Raw genomic sequence first — 20,933 nt, 5'->3', positions numbered from 1 at the left:
AAGACAAACCCCTTTCTCAAAAGATCAGCGCTAGAAAATAAATACCTCTGTTTTCATGAGCCTGTTTTAGAGCTAAAAATGGAACATCTGACTCATTATTCTAGGGTCTCTTAAAACCATCTTCTCTCCCCTTCCTCCACAAACGTGTACACACACGGAGACCTCACCATCGCAGAAGACATGGCAAATCATGCTTGATTCCACAAGTTGGCCTTCTGGACAACAGATGGCAAGTGACAGTTACGCCTTCTTTTTTTCTTTTGTACTTCTGAAGGTTGCTTGCATGTTCAAAAACTGATTGCCTTAGGGAATGACGGCTAAGGAGGACGGGATTTCTTTTTGGAATGATGAAAATGTTCTAAAAGTGATTATGGTGATTGTTGTACAGTTCTGTAAATATAATAAAAGTCATTGAATTGTACACTTTAAATCAGTGAATTATATGGTAGGTGAATTACATCTCAATATAGCTTTTTTATTTAATTTAGATTTAAAAAGAAAGAAAGAAATGACCTAGCTCTCTGGGACCCTTGATGGTGTGTCTGAGGGGATGCATGGAAACTACTAGGAGATGTTCTGTTCCCCCGACCCTGTACTTGATTGTCTTCCTCATATGTTTCCTATACTATGAAATTCTCTAGGCACCCCATGTCCTTTTCCCTAGATCTCATACATATGTACTTGGCCTAGAGAATTCCAACTCGTCTCTGGGAACCAGTTTAGTCATTAGCTATTTCCATGAAGTTTGCTTTGATCAGCTAAATGTGAGTTAAGAGCCCCTGCCATGTATTCATATCTTTCATTGTCATAATTGCCTTCTCACTAGACAGTGACCTTTGGAAGAGCAGGAATCGTTTTCATCGTGTCCCACTATTATATCCTCAGGGCACAGAACAGTGCCTACAAGATGGTACAGAGTGGGTGGATGAATGCATGGGTAGATGGATGGGTGGATGGATGACTTAACTACTAATATACGCTTTAGAATTTTACTGTCACGGAATAAAAATTGATGGAAGTTACAAAGAAGATGGTTTTCCCACTTATGTGAGGAGACAGAGAGAGGTGAGGATGTTAGTATTCAGATCGGTCATTCTGTTTTTTCAGAATCTTAAGGTTTTTTTGAGTGGTGTATAATGAAGGTTTTCTCTGGGGATAGTAGCTCATCCACATTTGCTATTATAATTGACCTAGCACTGCTGTCCTGCTGTTCTCCCTGCTTGTTTATAAATTAGAGAACATCTTTCAACTTGGTGGGGGAGCTGTATTCTCACACAGAACAGTGAGATGGCAGTATGTGTAGGACCATTTAGAGACATCGTTGCAGCTCAAATGGGGTGCCCCACATTTTCTTTCAAGGCATAAAATCACTCACCAGGACAGGACCAAACAGAATGAGAGCTTATTTGTAGGACTGACAATTTTTAAGCAAGCTAGAAGCAGGGATAACATATTGAAAAACTGAAGAATTCTCTGAGTGACTGCTTTTTTCTTTTCCATCTGTTTCTTCCCTAATGACACCCACAGTTGTCTAATGGGGCCACCAACTCAGTATCCCAAATCCAACTTCAAAAATATGCCAACTTTTTACCATAATGTATCAGTTGGAAGGTACTTCAGACTCTACCTCTTCCGACGTGCTATGTAATGTATTAGTGTTCTGAACAGATGGTATTCAGTTTGTTCTTTGTGTATCTCTAGCGATGATTACTCATTACTGCAGGAGACAACTGATTTCCCTATTGTATGATGGCAAAGAAAATTCATTTCAGAGGAGCAGAGTCTTCCAAGTATGTGGTTCGGGAGACACACAAGCCTTGGAGTCATTGCTCTGCTCCTAACCAGCTGGGTGTCCTTGGGCTAATTACTTAACCTCTTGAAGAGTTATTTTTCTAACTCTACAAAAGGGGGGTTAATAATACTTAACTCGTTATGAGGATTAAATGAGAAAATATATACAAAAGCATTCAGTGTGTTTGTTGCCTGGCACATAGGAAATATCCAATAAGTAGTAGCTTAAAAATCAAACCAAAAAAAAAATTCTCAAAGGGTTTTAAGACTAATAGTTGCAAATAAAGGTCAAGAACAGAATAAACTACAGCTACCGTGATTGTCAAAGTCATGCTAGTATCTTACTCTAACATGTATGGCATCCTATGACTATACCTGGATTTGAAATGAAGGACCCTAAACTCATTCTGAATTAAAGAAACCTAGGAATGAGGAATTACTAAGCAGAGACAGTGATGCATGAAAAGTTGCTTCCTAGTTGTCTAGAGAGAGAGAGTGTGTATGTGTGTGTGAATCATGACATAGAATGGACTACTCCATTTTCTTAATAAAAAGTGGAACAGAGAAAGGTGAAAACTTCTTAAAGGTTCTGTCTGTGCCTCTTGGTCATCTTGCTTGCCAAGCCCCTCTTCCTACTGTACCAGCTCGTGAATACCACTACACAACACAAAATCAATCAGATCAATTCGTTTGAAAGAAAAGACCATTTCTTTATTAGGAGTACCTGCATGCAGAGTTTGATGACTTCAATTGTGATTTTGGGTGTTTTTTTTTTATTTTCTACTTCTAAGCTTGAAATTACCTAGCTCATCAAGGTGATAATTGGAATCTCTGCCTGATCTCTAAAAGCAATTGGCTTCTTCTTCTCAAACAAAAGATCATTGTTCTTGATTTTTCTGAATTATCTTGCATTATAATCAAGAGGTGGTATCCTTACAAATAAGGGCCAAGGGTTAGGGTCTAGCTCTCAATTCAGCAAACCAAGAAAAAGATGAGGTTTTGATGAAAGATGAGTTAGCACGCAAACCTGTTTCTTCAAATTGACTATATGCTACAAGGGACAGAGCTCTTGAGAAATACGTGAGAGTACTCCTTAGGTGGCCAGGGACTTCTCAGCATTTCTCTCAATGGCATTGATCCAGATCTCAGTCAGGGTCACCTAATTTAAAGCACATCTTGTGCATGTGGGCTGAACATAAGTGTGACATGAAATGGGCTTCCCAATAACCCAAGAGTGAGGGCCCTGAAGTTTTTTGTAGGACCATTACTTTCTGATCACCAACTTTTCATCTTGTTACATCACTGGGTCCAACTGCAAAAAAACATTTAGTTCTGATTCTTTTGGATGGAGGCATCTTCAAGCTCAGGAAGAAGATAAAGGATTTTCATTTCTTTTCTCTCTTTGTGTTTTTGTTTGTTTGTTTTAATTGAAGAACTTTAGGGAAACCCAGGTTTCTTTTCTACAATGAAGTAAGGTAATTCCTAGAACAATTGTAATGACTGGTTTTATTTCTCCCTAACCCTGTCCTTTGGAGCCCATTATTCACTTACCTGGCATACCCATAATCCCAGTCCCTGATTCTCTTTATCGGGATAACTCCTACTTATCCTGAAACACCACCCATTCCTGGACTTCCCCCACCATCTTAGTTCTGTACCTTTGTAGGTAGCCTGCACTATTATCTCGTAACTTCCTGCTTGCCCACCTATCCCTAGGAGACTGTGTGTTCCACCTTTATACCCTCAAGTTCCTGGCACTTAATAACTCCCCAATAATGGATTTGTTGAGTACCTCTGATAGAAAGCAAACTACCCTAATTGAAGTATTTTTTTTTTCACTCAACACATACTTATTGAGTTATTATACTTAAGGAACAGAAAATTATAAAGGAATGAGGTTTCAAAGCCAGCAGAACTGAGAGAACAAATTATAGTAAAAAAAAAAAATTACCCTTGGAAATCTCTTAAATTGTGCCTATAGTACATGGTTTTATATGTTCAAACCTGTGTAATAATTCTAATGCACTCAAAGGTCTGATATCCACTGAGTTAAAAGAAGGAACAAAAGGCTATCTAAATGCATAGATCTGGTCAGCCAAACCATTCGGTATTTAAGTAACTATTAAATTCTTAAAGGTGAGTCAGCCAGTGAGTGTAATGTTCCTGCTCACCTGAGAGGTTTTTTTTTTAATGTTAAGTCTCTACAGTCTTAATACATATAAGGATATTTAAGAATTAAGTGATATAATAATTATAAAAACACACAGCATAGGTCCTAGTACCATGTGAATGCTCAACAAATGTTTGCTCAACTTAAACTTAAATCTTACTTGATTGGAACTGTTTCTTTGGAAAGTTATGGAAAAGAAGGTAGTCGCTTGCTTCTTGGTCATTGTTACTGTGGCTTCACTGGCTGCAACTGCTAGTCCCGGGCCTTAGCATCCTACAGTCCAAGAAGCAGGAGTTTGGTTCTCATGACAGTGTTTATGTTAGACGCATGAATCATGTGACTGGACCACATGTACCCATGCTTTGTGCCAGCCATGGAGGCAAGATGCGTGGGTGAGGCACACGTATCTCTGGTCTTGGGAAACTCTCGGTCATGTATGAAGGACATAGGTTGAATAAGGAGTGTCTTTTATGGAAGAAGGAAGTCAGAGTGGCAGAGAGCCCTCTACAGTCTAGTCTTTGCAAGTGAAGACTTCCCTGAGGAAGTGGCATTAAGGTAAGTAGTAATTAGCCAAGATACAGTGGGAGACTGAGCTTAGTAAGGGAGTAGAGGAAGATCTAGAGAAAACAGCATGAAGAAATGAAAGAATTTTAATCTAGTTGGAATGTTAAATGTGGCCTTGACCTTTGCCTCTCCTATCCTGTCATGAGTGCCTACTAAACCCAATCCTTGGTTAATCTAACAATCCACCTACGTTCTGTCTTCACTGAGGCAGCAGACAATAGCTAGAGAAAAATACAGTCATAGTAACCAGTCTTTCTCTAAGGTTGTGAGCCCTAACATCAAGTGGATTATAAGTACAGTCCAGAAATCATCCCAACTTGGTTCAGTCCATTCCCTGTCATAGGACCCTAGAGAGTTTGTATGTCTTTCTCTCCAATCCTTCAACAGACCCCACTCTATGCCTCCCTCTCTTCTGACTTTGTTTCCTTTTATGTGGAAAAAATAGATGCGATAAAAAGAGAATTTCCACACATTCTGACCACATCTAGCTCTGTGTTTATCATCTACATTCCTCCAGTTACCAGAATAGCATGCTTCTCTCTAAAGCATCCTCTCCACTCCTGCAATGGATCCCATTTCCCTTGCACCAGTTCAGGGATATTAGTCCAACAATTGGCCACCATCTCCTCACCTGCATCTTCAACTTTTATACTCTCCTCTCCTAGCAAAGAAAAACAAAAGAAAAAAAAAACCTTCCCTTAACCACCTTATTACTCCTGGCTACCTCCCCATTCCCGCCCCCCCATAGGAAAATTCCTTGAAAGCATTGTCTCTACTCTCTGTCTTCATTTCCTCCCTTCCCATTTTTTTCTTGATTCACACTAGAAGGCTCTCCTGACCACCCCAGAGCATACTTGCCTCATGCATCAGTGACCATCACCAGAGGCGACTTTGCTTTGAAACTAGTAAAGCTTATGCTTCAGTGATCCTCATTTTCACAAGCCCTTTGGAGGCCCTAAACGTCAGTTCCAAGAGATAAGACCCTATATGTAAGTCTAACAGTCCCCAAATTGCATATGCTTTGGTTCCCACAAAACCTAGATTCACCCCTCACTTCTGTGTTGCCATATCTAATGGTCGGTGTCTTTAGTCCTTTTCTTACTGTCAGCAGCATTTGACATGGTGTGGTTCCCTCATTCTTAAAATTTTCCTTGTTGAGCTGCTCCTCTAGGTTCTCCTCCTATTTTGCTGGCCTCTCCTTCTCGGTGTCTTTGGCTATTGCTCCTCATCTCCTTGACCTCTAATGTTCCCCAGGACTCAACCTAGGACATTATTCACACTCATTCCCTTGATGGTTTCATCTAGTTTTTGTGGTTTTAAATGCCAGCTCAATGCTGACGACTCTCAGTTATTTACCTCTAGCCCAGACTTTTCCTCTAAAATCCAGATTTTATGCCTACGTAGTTACTTGCTTTCCCTGTTGGGTGTCTAATAGATATCTCAAATGTGAAATTTGAACTCCTGATTTTTTCCACCAGCCTGAACTCATGAACTTTCCTATCTTGGTAAGCAGAAATTCCATTCTTCCAGTTGCTCAAGCCAAAATGGAAAAAGCAAACAAACAAATAAAAACTTCTCTTTTTTTCAAGCTTTACATTGTTTGTCAGAAAAATCATGTTGTTTCTCTTAAAAATAACGTCTAGCTCCCATGATTTTCACCACTGCTCTCTTGCCCCATGCTGCCATCATCTCTTGCCTGGATTATTATAATAGCCTGGGAACTCATCCTCCTGCTTTTCACAATGACTGTTTATATTTTCTTTTTTTTTTTAATTTTTTATTGTTATGTGAATCACCATACATTACATCGTTAGTTTTTGATGTAGTGTTCCATGATTCATTGTTTGTGCATAACACCCAGTGCTCCACGCAGAACGTGCCCTCTTTAATACCCATCACCAGACAAACCCATCCCATTACCCCCCTCCCCTCTAGAACCCTCAGTTTGTTTTTCAGAGTCCATCGTCTCTCATGGTTCGTCTCCCCCTCTGACTTACTCCCCTTCATTCTTCCCCTCCTGCTATCTTCTTCTTTTTTCTTTTTTTTTTTAACACATGTTGCATTATTTGTTTCAAAGGTACAGATCTGTGATTCAACAGTCTTGCACAATTCACAGCGCTCACCATAGCACATACCCTCCCCAATGTCTATCACCCAGCCACCCCATCCCTCCCACCCCCCACCAATCCAGCAACACTCAGTTTGTTTCCTGAGATTAAGAATTCCTCATATCAGTGAGGTCATATGATACATGTCTTTCTCTGATTGACTTACTTCACTCAGCGTAACACCCTCCAGTTCCATCCATGTCGTTGCAAATGGCAAGATCTCATTCCTTTTGATGGCTGCATGATATTCCATTGTGTATATATACCACTTCTTCTATATCCATTCATCTGTCTATGGACATCTTGGCTCTTTCCACAGTTTGGCTATTGTGGACATTGCTGCTATAAACATTGGGGTGCACGTACCCCTTCGGATCCCTACATTTGCATCTTTGTGGTAAATACCCAGTAGTGCAATTGCTGGATCGGATGGTAGCTCTATTTTCAACTGTTTGAGGAACCTCCATACTGTTTTCCAGAGTGGTTGCACCAGCTTGCATTCCCACCAACAGTGTAGGAGGGTTCCCCTTTCTCCGCATCCCCGCCAACATCTGTCGTTTCCTGACTTGTTCATTTTAGCCATTCTGACTGGTGTGAGGTGGTATCTCATTGAGGTTTTGATTTGGATTTCCCTGATGTTGAGCGATGTTGAGCACTTTTTCATGTGTCTGTTGGTCATTTGGATGTCTTCTTTGGAAAAATGTCTGTTCATGTCTTCTGCCCATTTCTTGATTGGATTATTTGTTCTTTGGGTGTTGAGTTTGAGAAGTCCTTTATAGATTTTGGATGCTAGCCCTTTATCTGATATGTCATTTGCAAATATTTTCTCCCATTCTGTCGGTTGTCTTTTGGTTTTGTGGACTGTTTCTTTTGCTGTGCAAAAGCTTTTTATCTTGATGAAATCCCAGTAGTTCATTTTTGCCCTTGCTTCCCTTGCCTTTGGCGATGTTTCTAGGAAGAAGTTGCTGTGGCTGAGGTCGAAGAGGTTGCTACCTGTGTTCTCCTTTAGGATTTTGATGGACTCCTGTCTCACGTTTAGGTCTTTCAACCATTTGGAGTCTATTTTTGTGTGTGGTGTAAGAAAATGGTCCAGTTTCATTCTTCTGCATGTGGCTGTCCAATTTTCCCAACGCAATTTGTTGAAGAGACTGTCTTTTTTCCATTGGACATTCTTTCCTGCTTTGTCAAACATGAGCTGACCATAGAGTTGAGGGTTCATTTCTGGGCTCTCGATTCTGTTCCGTTGATCTATGTGTCTGTTTATGTGCCAGTACCATACTGTATTAATGATGACAGCTTTGTAATAGAGCTGGAAGTCCGGAATTGGGATGCTGCCAGCTTTGCTTTTCTTTTTCAACATTCCTCTGGCTACTCGGGGTCTCTTCTGGTTCCATACAAATTTTAGGATGATTTGTTCCATTTCTTTGAAAAAAGTGGGTGGTATTTTGATGGGGATTGCATTGAATGTGTAGATTGCTCTAGGTAGCATTGACATCTTCACAATGTTTGTTCTTCCAATCCATGGGCATGGAACGTTTTTCCATTTCTTTGTGTCTTCCTCAATTTCTTTCATGAGTATTTTATAGTTTTCTGAGTACAGATTCTTTGCCTCTCTGGTTACATTTATTCCTAGGTATCTTATGGTTTTGGGTGCAATTGTAAATGGGATCGACTCCTTGATTTGTCTCTCTTCTGTCTTGTTGGTGTATAGGAATGCCACTGATTTCTGTGCATTGATTTTATATCCTTCCACTTTACTGAATTCCTGTATGAGTTCTAGCAGTTTTGGGGTGGAGTCTTTTGGGTTTTCCACATACAGTATCATATCATCTGCAAAGAGTGAGAGTTTGACTTCCTCTGCCGATTTGGATGCCTTTGATTTCTTTTTGTTGTCTGATTGCTGTGGCTAGGACTTCTAATACTATGTGGAATAGCAGTGGTGATAGTGGACATTCCTGCCACATTCCTGACCTTAGGGGAAAAGCTCTCAGCTTTTCCCCATTGAGAATGATATTCGCTGTAGGTTTTTCATAGATGGCTTTTATGATGTTGATGTAGGTACCCTCTATCCCTATACTCTGAAGAGTTTTGATCAAGAAAGGATGCTGTACTTTTTCAAATGCTTTTTCTGCATCTGTTGAGAGGATCATATGATTCTTGCTCTTTCTTTTGTTAATGTATTGTATCACGTTGATTGATTTGTGGATGTTGAACCAGCCTTGCAGCCCAGGGATAAATCCCACTTGGTCATGGTGAATAATCCTTTTAATGTACTGTTGGATCCTATTGGCTAGTATTTTGGTGAGAATTTTTGCATCCATGTTCATCAAGGATATTGGTCTATAATTCTCCTTTTTGATGGGGTCTTTGTCTGGTTTTGGGATCAAGGGAATCCTGGCCTCATAAAATGAGTTTGGAAGTTTTCCTTCCATTTCTATTTTTTGGAACAGTGTCAGGAGAATAGGTATTAACTCTTCTTGAAATGTCTGATAGAATTCCCCTGGGAAGCCATCTGGCCCTGGGCTTTTGTTTGTTGGGAGATTTTTGATGACTGCTTCAATTTCCTTAGTGGTTATAGGTCTGTTCAGGTTTTGTATTTCTTCCTGGTTCAATTTTGGTAGATGATACATCTCTAGGAATGCACCCATTTCTTCTATGTTATCTAATTTGCTGGCATAGAGTTGCTCATAATATGTTCTTATAATTGTTTATATTTCTTTGGTGTTGGTTGTGATCTCTCCTCTTTCATTCATGATTTTGTTGATTTGGGTCATTTCTCTTTTCTTCTTGATAAGTCTGGCCAGGGGTTTATCAATCTTGTTAATTCTTTCAAAGAACCAGCTCCTAGTTTCGTTGATCTGTTCTACTGTTCTTTTTGTTTCTAGTTCATTGATTTCTGCTCTGATCTTTATTATTTCTCTTCTCCTGCTGGGTTTAGGTTTTATTTGCTGTTCTTTCTCCAGCTCCTTTAGATGTAGGGTTAGGTTGTGTATTTGAGACCTTTCTTGTTTCTTGAGAAAGGCTTGTATTGCTATATGCTTTCCTCTCAGGACTGCCTTTGCTGTATCCCAAAGATTTCGAACAGTTGTGTTTTCATTTTCATTGGTTTCCATGAGTTTTTTTAATTCTTCTTTAATTTCCTGGTTGACCCATTCATTTTTTAGTAGGATGCTCTTTAGCCTCCATGTATTTGAGTTCTTCCTGACTTTCCTCTTGTGATTGAATTCTAGTTTCAAAGCATTGTGGTCTGAAAATATGCAGGGAATGATCCCAATCTTTTGGTACCGGTTGAGACCTGATTTGTGACCTAGGATGTGATCAATTCTGGAGAATGTTCCATGGGCACTAGAGAAGAATGTGTATTCCGTTGCTTTGGGATGGAATGTTCTGAATATGTCTGTGAAGTCCATTTGGTCCAGTGTGTCATTTAAAGTCTTTATTTCCTTGTTGATCTTTTGCTTAGATGATCTATCCATTTCAGTCAGGGGGGTGTTAAAGTCCCCCACTATTATTGTATTGTTGTCAACGTGTTTCTTTGCTTTTGTTATTAATTGCCTTATATAATTGGCTGCTCCCATGTTCGGGGCATAGATATTTACAATTGTTAGATCTTCTTGTTGGATAGACCCTTTAAGTAGGATATAGTGTCCTTCCTCATCTCTTATTACAGTCTTTGTTTTAAAATCTAATTTGTCTGATATAAGGATCGCCACCCCAGCTTTCTTTTGGTGTCTAGCATGGTAAATGGTTTTCCACCCCCTCACTTTCAATCTGGGGGTGTCTTTGGGTCTAAAATGAGTCTCTTGCCGACAGCATATTGATGGGTCTTGTTTTTTAATCCAATCTGATAGCCTGTGTCTTTTGATTGAGGCATTTAGCCCATTTACATTCAGGGTAACTATTGAAAGATATGAATTTAGTGCCATTGTATTGCCTGTAAGGTGACTGTGACTGTATATTGTCTGTGTTCCTTTCTGATCTATGCTGCTTTTAGGCTCTCTCTTTGCTTAGAGGACCTCTTTCAATATTTCTTGTAGGGCTGGTTTCATGTTTGCAAATTCCATTAGTTTTTGTTTGTCCTGGAAGCTTTTTATCTCTCCTTCTATTTTCAATGACAGCCTAGCTGGATATAGTATTCCTGGCTGCCTATTTTTCTCATTTAGTGCTCTGAAGATGTCATGCCAGTCCTTTCTGGCCTGCCAGGTCTCTGTGGATAGGTCCGTTGCCGATCTAATATTTCTACCATTGTAGGTTACATATCTCTTCTCCCAAGCTGCTTTCAGGATTTTCTCTTTGTCTCTGAGACTCGTAAGTTTTACTATTAGGTGTCGGGGTCTTGACCTATTTTTATTGATTTTTAGAGGGGTTCTCTGTGCCTCCTGGATTTTGATGCCTGTTTTCTTCCTCACATTAGGGAAGTTCTCTGCTATTATTTGCTCCAATATACCTTCTGCCCCTCTCTCTCTTTCTTCTTCTTCTGGGATCCCAATTATTCTAATGTTTCGTCTTATTGTATCACTTATCTCTCGAATTCTGCCGTCGTGATCCTGTAGTTGTTTCTCTCTCTTTTTCTCAGCCTCTTTATTTTCCATCATTTGGTCTTCTGTGTCGCTGATTCTCTCTTCTGCCTCATTTATCCTAGCAGTTAGTGCCCCCAATTTTGATTGCACCTCATTAATAGCCTTTTTGATTTCGACTTGGTTAGATTTTAGTTCTTTTATTTCTCCAGAAAGGGTTTCTCTAATAACTTCCATGCTTTTTTCAAGCCCAGCTAGTATCTTTAAAGTCATGATTCTGAACTCGAGGTCCGACATCATACTAATGTCCATATTGAGTAGGTCACTGGCTGACGGTACTACCTCTTGTTCTTTTTGCTGAGGTGACTTTTTTCGTCTTGTCCAGAGGAGAATAGGTGAATGAGAGAACAAAATGCTAACAGGTTAACAATGTCCCCAGCAAATATACTCTATACAGATCTGAAAAGACCTGAAACCAGGGGAAAAGAAAGGGAAAGAAAAAAAAAGGAAAGAGAAAAAAACAAAAAACCAAAAGATAAAAACAAAAACAGAACAATACAATAAAACAGAATATGATCAAATATGATCAGGCTAGTGCATAGATCAGTGCCACACACTATATTTTGGGCATATTTTGGTCTGTTAGAAAAAAGTGCCTCCTAAAATTTTAAAGGAAGAAAGACTTATATATGTACAAAATAAGGGTTGATACAATAAAGGGATGGAAGATGACTGTAAAGATGAAAATTATAAAAGATTTTATAAAAGGAATTGATAAGATAAGAAGTTGTTTGAAAAAAGAAAGAAGATTTAAAAAAAAAGAAAAAAAAAGGGAGAGAATGTGATCAGGCAGGAGACTAGAACAAAGCCATACGCTAGTGATTTAGGGTATATTTTGATCTGTTAGAAGAAACTGTATCTCAAAATTTTAAAGAGAGAACAACTTGTATATATATGCCAAAAATAAGGGTACTACTATGAAGGGATAAAATATGACTCTAAAAATGAAAAATAAAAAATGTTTTTTTTAAAAAGGGATTGATAAGATGTTGGTTGAAAAGGGGAAAAAGAAAAATTAAAAAAAAAACAGTTAAAAAATTAACTTTGAAAAACTAATGAATCATGGTAAAAAGAGCCATGAATTCTGTGTGCAGTATTCCCCTAGCGCTGGAGTTCTCCTGTTCTCCTTGAACAGGAGTTCTCCTGTTCTCCTGTTCTTGCTGATCTTCTGGGGGAGGGGCCTGTTGCCGTGGTTCCCAAATGTCTTTGCCGGAGGCTGAATTGCCCCGCCCTTGTTGGTCCCGGCTAAGCAAGCTGCTCGGGTTTGCTCTCCGGAGCTTTTGTTCCCTGCAAGCTCTCGGTGAGCTTTGGAGGACCAGGGTGAAAATGGTGGCCTCCCAATCTCCACCTGGAGGAGCTGAGAACTCGGGGCCCCACTCCTCAGTGCGCCCCCAGAGAAAAGCAGTCACTCCCATCTCCCCGGTCTCTGGCCGCACTCCGTGCTCACCTGGCCTGTGACCGAGAGTTTCTATCTCTGGCACCCGACCCCGTGTGGAGTCTCCAAACCCAGCAGATCCCTTTGGTGCGCTCCCACACCGCTCCTCCTGGGGGAGGAAGGGGAGTCTCCCCGGATCTGCCACTTATTGGGTCCCTGCTGGAGGAGCAGTGGCCCACCTGTGCTGTGGATCACAGTTTATGGCCACCCCGAGCTGAGAGCCCGCGCCTCGGCTCCGTCTCTGCAGCTGGCTTCCCCGCTCCAATACCTGGGAGCTCTGCTGCACTCAGGCACCTCCGGTTTTTCTGTGACCCCAAGGGTCCTGAGACCACACTGTCCCACGAGGGTTCCACCCCCGCTTTGCCACTGGAGTGACGTCCCTCAGCGGAGCCGACTTCTTAAAAGTTCCGATTTTGTGCTCCGCGGCTCTATCACTTGCCAGAAGCGGCCCACGGAGGCCCCCTCCCCCGCCGCCTATCCTCCCGATTATCGCCTCAGATTCACTTCTCCGCATGTCCTACCTTCCAGTAAGTGGTCGCTTTTCTGTTCGGAGAGTTGTTGCTACTCTCTTCTTCGATTTCCTGTTGAGTTCGTAGGTGTTCAGAATGGTTTGATCCCTATTCAGCTGAATCCTTGAGACCAGACGAAATCCAGGTCTCCTACTCCTCTGCCATCTTGCCCCGCCCCCCCGACTGTTTATATTTTCTATATTCCAGTCAAAGTCAAGTGATATCCCTTATTTCCCCCAAATCATCTAATCAAGGTGAGGCGGGGCACCCAGGGAAGACCAGCTAGTGGAAGGGCCCATTTGTGCTTTTAAGGAGGTGGGTTTTTATCCTCAGTGAAATGGAAAGCCTCTGAAGAGATTTAAAAGGGGACTTACCCAGATTTTCATTCTAATGTTTTGATAATGCATTCAGGCCTGGAAAAACATAGTCACAGGATTTCTAGTACCCTCTAGAATTTGAGAACATGGAGATATGCAAGAACTACATTTGTCATTTATGTTTACAAAGAAAGCTAAAAATGATAGCATTTGCATGTGTTGGTTATGTTTGTTTTTTAAATAAGGTGGTGTTAAATAGATTCACTCTCTCCTAATTCTTTATACTTTTACAAAAGGTAAAATCCAAAAGAAATTCACCCAGATAAATTGAAATCTATAGAACTATTTCAGCCCTTTTTAAGATTATATTAGGGTTGTGTCTGTGATTTGAGTCTCAAAACCTCAATGATCTTGTGCCCTCTGTTTGCCTTACTTATGAACAAGGCATATTCTGATAAGGCTCTTCTCGGTTGAAATCTCCTGATCCTTCTCTGGCTCTAGAAGCACTCAGGTGTTACAAAATACTATTAGTAGTAAAATGTTGACTTACACTTCAACTCTTGTTTAAAACAGTGTTTAAGGGCTAGGTGACTAAAATTTACTTCATTCATGCCATTGGGCCCTCTGCTTCAGGTTAATTTTCCCCTCCTAAAGGTAGAGACCTGTATTTTCCAGTCCTCTTACAACTCATTTCTCAGCTCAACCTCCTTTTCTCCATGAACTCTTTTACTCTTTTACCATAAATTCTACCTGGATATCAAGTTAATGTCCCAGCAAAAATGTGGATATCTTCCCTCCCTAAGTCCTCCCCAGATAAACTCAGGAAGAAATGTATTGAGACTTAACCTAGTGAAACCAAACTCAAAAGAATCTAACTTTCTTTGGAAAATGATTCTCAATTAAAAAAAAAAAAAGCTACATGGTTTTTGCTTTTTATTCTTCAGGACACTCCAGAGTAAAATTGGCTTTATATAACTTCCCTTTCTGTAGGAGTTCTATTTGAAGGGAAGTTAAATATACAAAGTTTAATAAAGTCATACTTTGCTGTTTTGATTTAGATTTTCTGTTATTTCTGTTACTATTGGCAAGAGGCAATTCTCATGGGTCTCCGGTGTCACTGTGTGTCTTGTGTTTAGCTTTCAATTCCAAACTCTCTTTTCAAGGAAGTTTATATGATGAACAGCTTTAGGAAATAGATAGCATCTCCTCCAGAGCAGAGAGAAGCCATATTAAGTCTCCAGTATAATAACAATATCTCTCTCCAGAGCAAAGCACAGGCAAATTATTGCCCATTAAAAAAGGTTTGGGTTCCCTAAGCTCAGTGTTCTCCTCCTGTAGCATAAGCCACTGCATTTGCAGACATCCATCTGGGACCATCTGTATTGCTCCACACTCATGGGATTTGGGGAAAGGAAAGTTGACAGAGGCATGATGATGCTTATGCTGCTTGTTGTGCCATGAGTAAGAGTCCCTTGTCTCTGACCTAGGCATCCCCTGTCTTCTGCCAGCATAGGAAACTGTAGCAGGCTATCTTATTAGGTTGCAGTTGGGGTGAAACCTCATACTCTATAGTTACTGATAACTGTGGAAAAGACACTTTTAAATAATGTTTTGAGAAGGAAAAATGCTGCCTTAAAGTCTGTAGTGGGTGATTCTGGAACAGAAAAATGTATATGTCTAAGTTTGCCAAGACTTCTTCGTTTTACTTTACTCAAGTTGTCCCTTCTTCCTGGAATTTCCTGCCTTCCACATATTTTCTAAGCCATTCAGCAAGCTGGCATTTGGGAAGTTTTGTGAATGGGTTTACTTCTTAAAATACATTTAGTAAGTCAATGGCTCATGCTACAAAACTGATTGAAATAAAAGAATTCAACTTTGATAGCATTTTTTGCTACACTAGGCATCAATTCTAATAAGGAATATTCGTGCATTCCTTTGTTCAACCATTTATTACATATGTAATTTGGGCCAGGTACAGTGTTGGATCTTGAGGATACAGAAATAAGGAATTCTTCATACTATAAAGCACAGGCATAAATGAATATAAAATAATGAAGTAAAGATGAGACAATATCCAGGCCAGTATGGATTTTATTATATTCTTCCACCATTAATACTTCACAGAGAGCAAGGTTTCCACAAACCATGGCTTTGTACTGCTTTTGTGATTTACATAAAATGATCTGGCACCCTGTGATTCTGACCCACCATCCCTTCTTGGGTCATTTTCATATACAGAGAGGGGAATGAACTGTCTACCAGAAGGACAAGTGTATCAGTAAGAACTTTAGTTGCAAGTAGAATAACACCTAACTGAAACAGACTTTTAAAAAGGATGGTGGGGGGGGTTGGGGAGAGTAGTAATAACTGGCTTACATAACTGAAAAGCCCAGGGAGTAATGTGCTTCAGACACATTGTTGGGTCCAGGCACCCAAATGAGTAACCAAAACACTACTTGACTCTTTCCATTTTTGAGCTATTTTCCCTGGTGTGGGTTCCATTCTCAGGAAGGCTTTCCTATAGTTCTGTCAAGATGCTTCCCAGGCTTCCATCCCATCCTTTAATTCACTCCAGAGGAAGAAAGAAAAACTCTTTTCTCATCTGTTCTAATAAAAATCCTTGAATTAAACCCCAGCAACCTGACTTGGATTATATACTTATTCCTGAACCAGTAATGAGTAGCCAAAAGAGTACAATACTCAGATTGGCCAGGGATGGGTCATGTGACTCTTCCTGGTTTGCAAGTCAAGATAGAGCCATCCAAATCATATTGCCTGAATATATGTGAGGGGTGGATACCCAAAGAAATTATGGCCACTGTAACTAGATGAATGGAGGCAAACAGAAAAAAACAAATGTCTACTGTCTACCTCAAGGTCTTTTTTTTTATTAAAATGTTCAAATGTAGAAACCATAAACATTTCTTGAAATCACCAAATACTTATAATAGGAAAGTAGGTTATTCAAGTCTGTTAGTAAAGCAGGTATTAATTAAACAATGACTGACAAGATAAAGAACAGTATCTTCAAGTTTATATTGCTTTAAATGTTGGTCTGAACTGCATAACATCATTCAAATATAGTGAAAGCTAGCTGCACATTTTCCCACATTTTATTGTTGTTGTTTTTTTAATGCAGCTAACAATACCTGAAAGATGTCTATCTAGTTCCCCTTCAGGTACCACCATTCATCTGTTGGTGTCTTACCTAGGTTAAAAAAATTATGAGCCTCAAAAACACACCAGATATTTTCTGTTAACATCAACCCAAAGACCAAATCAGATGTGGAAGTTTGAAATAGATTGGAAGAAAAGAAATGACATTTTAGTTCTTCCTTGAAGATCTTTAATTTATAATAATCCATGCACAGTAATGATTTGGCAAACTTTTATTAAAAATTTCTACATATAAAATGCTGTTATAGGCATCATTAATAAGATAGTTAATCAAAGTAGGTACTTCTTTTCTCACAAGTTAAAGTGCTAATTTGTAAATCAGGCCATCTTCTTAAAATAATTTTATAGGTAGGTTGCTAAAAAAATCCCCTTGTGATCATAGAAATAAGAATATGTATTGTAGATTGTATTACTGTAAAAAAGAAATCTGCAACCTTTCCCCGGAGAAGATTTGCACAGCCCTACCCATATCAGGAATCCCATGATTTGCTTTGAGCAATGAAGTATGAATAAAACTTCAAGAGCCATTGGCCATTTCTTGGTTTACTATTTTCTCTCCACCCCCCCTTTTTTTAAGGAGGCTCCACACCCAGTGTGGAACCCAACAGAGGGCCCGAACTTACAATCCTGAGATCAAGGCCTGAGCTGAGACCAAGAGTCTTACACTCAACCGACTAAGCTAACCAGGCGCCCCTCTCTCTTCCTTTCTGCCATGATATCAGTGCAGTGCTTTTGTAAACCATTGAAATTCCGGGTCCTTGTTACTGCAGCATACCTTAACTTAAGCCAACTGATAACAAATCCTAAGATTTAAAAGGATATAGTATCAGCTTAAAGGCGATTACCATTTTGATCTAGAAATCAAAAGAGCCTTGTTAGCCCCTCCCACCAGAGAGGGGAATTTAGGAAGAACTCAATATTTTGAGTGTTGGCATTGAGCTGTGTGTGACTAGTTTGCATCGATTCTGCCCAGGCATTGCATACCCCTCAAAGAAGATGAGTTTCTTTGTCATGACTCTGTGATCACAGGCATTGAATAGTCCTTTATTAATTTACTTTAAAGAACTCTAATATTTGATTTTGTGTCTTGGCCAGTCCTTTAATAGTGATGTAACTTAGATCTTGCCCTTCACCACTATTTCATAGTATCTTGTTTTTATTCATGGTGAGTTCAAATATGTTTACTAAAATACTCCAATCAAGCTGGTGCAATCATATTCAATTTTGTCAGAAATTCTAAGGTAAAAGTCACTTGAAGGATATATTTATACCCTATTTTTCTCCCATTTCTATGAAGGATGCAGTAGTATAATGTATTGTCTATCTTCTGGATATAAAATCTCAAATTATATGTATCTATGGAAGGTATAATTCCAACCTGGAATAAAAAACAAATGGGCCTTTCTTTCCATTTATGTAGAACATCTATTTTTCTAGATAGCAGAGACCTATTATTTAATTCAGTATACCATTATCTTCCATCTTTCTCACTGTGGTTGTATGTCTCAGTTTTAGTCGGAGTACTAATATCATGACAAGGCTTCTGGGTAGTGGCTCCTGAATCGTTGTCCTTCTCCACTTACAGTGACATCTACCAAGATGCCTTTATTTCTCCTGATCCTCACTCGCTGGTTTTGGCAGTATCTTATTGCATCCCCCTAATCCTGACAACAAGACCCTGCACTCCTTCCATTCTCTATGTCACTTTTCTGCTGCACTCACATGGTGGAAAAAATTTCGCTCCTTCCTGTGCCCTGCTCAGAGGCACACTGACATGCCCTCACTGAGTCTGTTGGACCCATCAGGCAACCATTTCTTCTTGGGTTCTTGATACTTTGGAAAAGGATGAAGGTAATTTCTTTCTGCTCTCAAAGTCTCCAAGCTTAGCTGGAGGTTTCAATGGTCTGCCCCCTCCTGCACTTAGACTTTCGTGGGGCATGAAATAGACACTGGGGCCCATTCTCAGAAATTCTTCATTGTCTAAACTTTCTTCTTTTCTTGTGACTTATCCTTTCCTCTCCTTCATCTGGGAGAGTGTTGATCAAGTTTGATGATGTGTTACTTTGACTCTTCAACTGTTCTTTAAGAACCCTTTATTTATACCTGACCTAGCCTTTTTTGAGATCTAGAAGCCAAGAACTTGACTGTCTCATTACCTGCATACTGCTCTGTCACTTCTTACTTGAAATAGTTTGTATAGAATACAGTACCTGTTACTTGAATAGGGAGAAGAGTTAGAGAATAACAAGAAGTAGCCTGTGTTCCAAAAACAAAAAAAAAAAGCACTATCATTATTATATCAAGATATTATTCTATCACAGATACATATATAAAAATATATACGTAGTCATAAACAAAACACAAACTTTGGCATCTTGGTAGAGCGTCTTTTGACCAAAGGCCAGACATTTTTATATGAAAATTAGTATTTGCTTTCACTTGTCTTTCCATCTATTCCTATCTGCAGACTAGGATGGGGTTTCAGAGCATAGGTCTATGCCAACCAGCACATCATGAAACAATAGATTTCATGCCTATTCAATAAAATTATTTCTTTAGACTCACATCCTCTTCACTCATTGTAATTATTCCTCTCAGTAAAGAATGTTTGAATGTACCCAAATCTTATACATTTTAGTGCATTATCAGATCTTACAGCATGCCCCACCTTTTCTCTTTTTAAAAAGAAAAGTTTCATGGTTATTCTAGATAACAGGCCCTTGAGCTAAACAAAACAACAAAACCAAAATGAACACAGTCAAATGAATGTGAATTAGTTCCCTGTTTATGAATATTTATCTTTGAAAATAAACAGTTATTCCTCTCCTTTTAGAGATGAACTTAACATGAGAAGAATTCTGAGCTAGATTATGGGACAAGCTATTAATGATGTAGATTGAATCAATATGGTAAATGATCACGACAGGGAGACCAAGAAATAATGTTTAAATGTCATTTTTTTTCCCCAAATGAGAATTGTTGTGTACTTGAAAAAGCACTTAATTAAGGGCCTAAAAGGGATTCTAAGTTTGGCTCTGTCATTAATAAGCAATTCATTTAGTTTCTTTGAGCTGTTATTTTCTTCAACAATAGAAGAAGGAACAGCACTGTCAATGTTTCCCAGTGTAGAAAGCAAACCACTGGTGTCACTGAAGATAATACCACTGGTAGGTGGTATATTAAATAATATAGAGTAACAGAGCCATTCTGTTTTCAACTCTACCATCCTGATTAAGGCAAGGATAAAGTCTTGTTAGTGCTAGTTTTGAAATCACTTGGTGTTACTTCTACTTTTTTTAAATTGAATTATATTTAACACACAATTAGTTTCAGATAAACAACATATTGATTCGACAAGTATATATGTTATGCTATGCTCCCTACAAGGTAGCTACCATCTGTCACCATACAACACATTGACCATATTCTCTATGCTGGACCTTTCATCTCCGTGACTGATTCATTCCATAACTGGAAGCCTATACCTCCGACTCAACTTCCCCCATTTTGCCCATCCTCCCTCACCTCTGGCAACCAACAGTTTGTTCTCTGTATTTGTGAGTCTGTTTCTAGTTTGTTTTGTTTTGTAGGCTCCACATAAAAATGAAACTATATGGTATTTGTCTTTCTCTGGCTTATTTCACTTAGTATAATACCCTCTAGGTCCACCCGTTGTCGCAAATGGCAAGACCTCATCGTTTTTTATGGCTGAGTATTATCTTCTTGTATATGTCTACTTTTTAAACAAAGAGATCAGAACTTTTAAATTCAGAACTTTTTAGTATGTAATAGTTTCTGGAAAAAAATGTGTTTTTATTGTATTAATTATTTGGTATTTTCTTTGGGGCAAGGAATATTGATTTTCCATTAATGGTAATAGAACAGAGTAGCCTTTTAAAATTTAAGAAAAGCATTCATTAAAACATAATAAGTAAATATTAGGGCAGGTTTGATGTGCATGAATAAACTTTTGGCACCATTAGCTGAATGACCTAAAAGGACTTTTCAAAGAGTCCAATTTATGTTTCATTTTATCCTGGTTTGGGTCAAGGTGAAGGACAGCATGCTGTAAGCTAGGTTCTCCCCCTTCAGCTTATGAATCCGAGTGCAAAGCGATATGATAAGCTTCAGAATATAAACAAGACACATTTTCTAGAACATCAGCCTTACTTGAAGATAACAGCAACTGCATACATACATACACACACATAATAAATATATAAGTATATATATTCTGAAACGGATGCCAAATTTGCATTACTTTGCAAGATAAAACACTGTGTTT

General features: G+C 39.1%; 1 protein-coding gene across 1 annotated transcript in view; it reads left to right on the top strand.

Annotated features, from left to right (window-relative positions):
• The window catches only part of SGCD (sarcoglycan delta), a 360,172-nt gene that overhangs the window by 295,127 nt on the left and 44,112 nt on the right, over positions 1-20,933 (top strand). The window lies entirely within an intron of this gene.

This window comes from Eumetopias jubatus, unplaced genomic scaffold (genome assembly GCF_037043125.1).
Source record: "Eumetopias jubatus isolate StellerSeaLion01/CBP00866 unplaced genomic scaffold, mEumJub1_p1.0 scaffold_5, whole genome shotgun sequence".
Lineage (NCBI taxonomy): Eukaryota > Metazoa > Chordata > Mammalia > Carnivora > Otariidae > Eumetopias > Eumetopias jubatus.
This window is presented reverse-complemented; position numbering and strand designations above follow the sequence as displayed.